We start from the raw sequence: 2,185 nt of genomic DNA on the forward strand, positions 1-2,185 counted from the left end.
AAGTAATTAATGATATACATAAGTATATATTTAAATAACAAAATTAAGTGGAGGCAGGCATTTTCACAAATGACATAAAGGAATATTTAGAGGAGCGAGTGAAAAGCAGATGGGATTTAAGAAGGAAGCAGCCAACCTCTTGGTTCTAAATGGCGATAACGAACACGTGAAGGGACTCAACCTCATTCATGATGTGAGTGATCCAGGTAGGATACTGAGTGATCACTGCCTCTCACCTGAATCGGACTGTGCTCCTCGCTCTTCATACGAATATCCATCCATTCTGGTCCAGCCAGCTGGGCCAAGGGTCCTATTAGGGACTGGAGGCTCAGAGGAGTGATTCTTGCCGGAAGTCACACGGGTCGAACAGTAACATGGAGGCCGGGGCTGACTGCTGCGTTTGCTGTCTCACCATCACACCGAATTCCTGCCCTGAGGAGTGCCCTTGGGGAGTTGCGCAGCCTTCAGGATGTGTGGGTCGCTCACTCCACATGGGATTTGGGTTGACAGCAATGCCACTGATAGCAGCGCCTCCACAGTGGGCCTTCACAGTAGAGGGAGGTGTCTGGGATGTAACTTCACCAGGTCGGTGTGGAGTGAAGGAAACAATAGAGGCAGTGAGTTTCAGTCTTAAAGGTGCAGGTTCAAGCCAGACCGCTCGAGGTGAAGTTTTCTAGCAGTGTAATGTTGGGTGAGGCACTTAATTGCCTCAGTCACCCTATCTGCAAAATGGCAATAAAGGTTATCTACCTCATTGAGTGTGAAACTAAATGTGTTAATAAACTAAAGCATTCGAGCGAATGCTAGCTCTCTCACATTAAGTAATAATGTTAGCTCTCTCTCTTTTTTTGGTTTAATTGCTACTTTGGTGTCAGGAGACAGTGGACAGACCTCTGGAAAGCTTCAAAACCATTGTCCATCTACCTTGGTGGACAGCGCAAACGCTCCTTTCTAAGTACTGAAGTGCAAGTTTGGGTCAACAGGTGGCGCTGTCTGCTCACGGAATCAGCACTGCTGTGGCCAATTCTATATTTGCCTGTTCTATGCGGGCTTTGTGCTAGGAAGAGGGGCATGGTGAGGAAAAATGATATTGTACCTGTCCTCGGGTTTAGCAAGGAACATCAAGAATTTTCCGAGCACATAGGTGGAACATCTAGGAGGGGCGGTAGGAGTGGAAGAAGTTCCAGCTGGAGAGAATAGCACTTTCTGTGAAGTGGCAGGAAGTATGGAGCTTTTGGGAAAGCTTGGGTGTGCCTGGAGCGCTGAGTGTGGAGGGAGATAGCGGTGAGAGATGAGACTTCAGGGCTGGCCAGGCACAGCTCCAAAAGATCCTGGTGAGCTGCTAAAGAGTTAGGATTTTCTCTACTAAGGGGATCAGCAAGCTGTTGAGGGATGTAAACCCTGGCAGTGTGAATGACAGCTGTTATTTTAAGGCTCCCTCTAGCTGCCAGCCAAGTGGATAGTGGTAAATGATGGTTTAATGGATTAAAGGAGCCATGCCAGGGAGCCAGTGAAGAAAGAAGGGATGATGTAAGAACAGCTATTGAGTTGCTACACTGTGCTAATAAGTGTACTTATTTCAGTTAATCCCTCCCTATAACAACTGAGGCAGGTATGATTATTCTCACTTTATAGATGAGGCTCTGAAAAATTAGTAACTAGCTAAAGGTCACACAGCCAGCAAATGATAGAGCCAGGATTCCAACCTACTCAAACACCAGTGCCAACTTTTTAACCAGTCCCCTAGGATTGGGGGGAATGCTCCCTAATGAGATATAGGTCAGCAACCTCATGTTTCATTCAACGGTATTTACTGTTAGCCTGTTGTTACATGCAGAGAGCTGTAGAAAGTGTCCAAAGTGAATTCTCTAGTTCCCTGCCCTCAGTGAATTAAGTGTAAGGGGTGAGGGGTGGGTATAGCAGAGATGGAACAAACGTAAAAGGGTATTAGGATGGCTTAGGTCCTTTGTGCCATAGAGAAGAGTCAAAAACGAATCCTCAGATGTGTTTTTGCTAGTTCATCATGTTTTTAAAAATCACAATATGTCTCATAAAAATCTGGACGTTGGCTTCTTTTGAAAAGTTAGAAGATCTGACAACTCAGCCTGCATTCCTGCTTGGTAGCAGTCTGCTGGAGGATAGGCAGAGGTGTCCACCACACCTCCCACCACTAATTTCTTCCCTC

This window comes from Pteropus vampyrus, unplaced genomic scaffold (genome assembly GCF_000151845.1).
Source record: "Pteropus vampyrus isolate Shadow unplaced genomic scaffold, Pvam_2.0 Scaffold352, whole genome shotgun sequence".
NCBI lineage: Eukaryota > Metazoa > Chordata > Mammalia > Chiroptera > Pteropodidae > Pteropus > Pteropus vampyrus.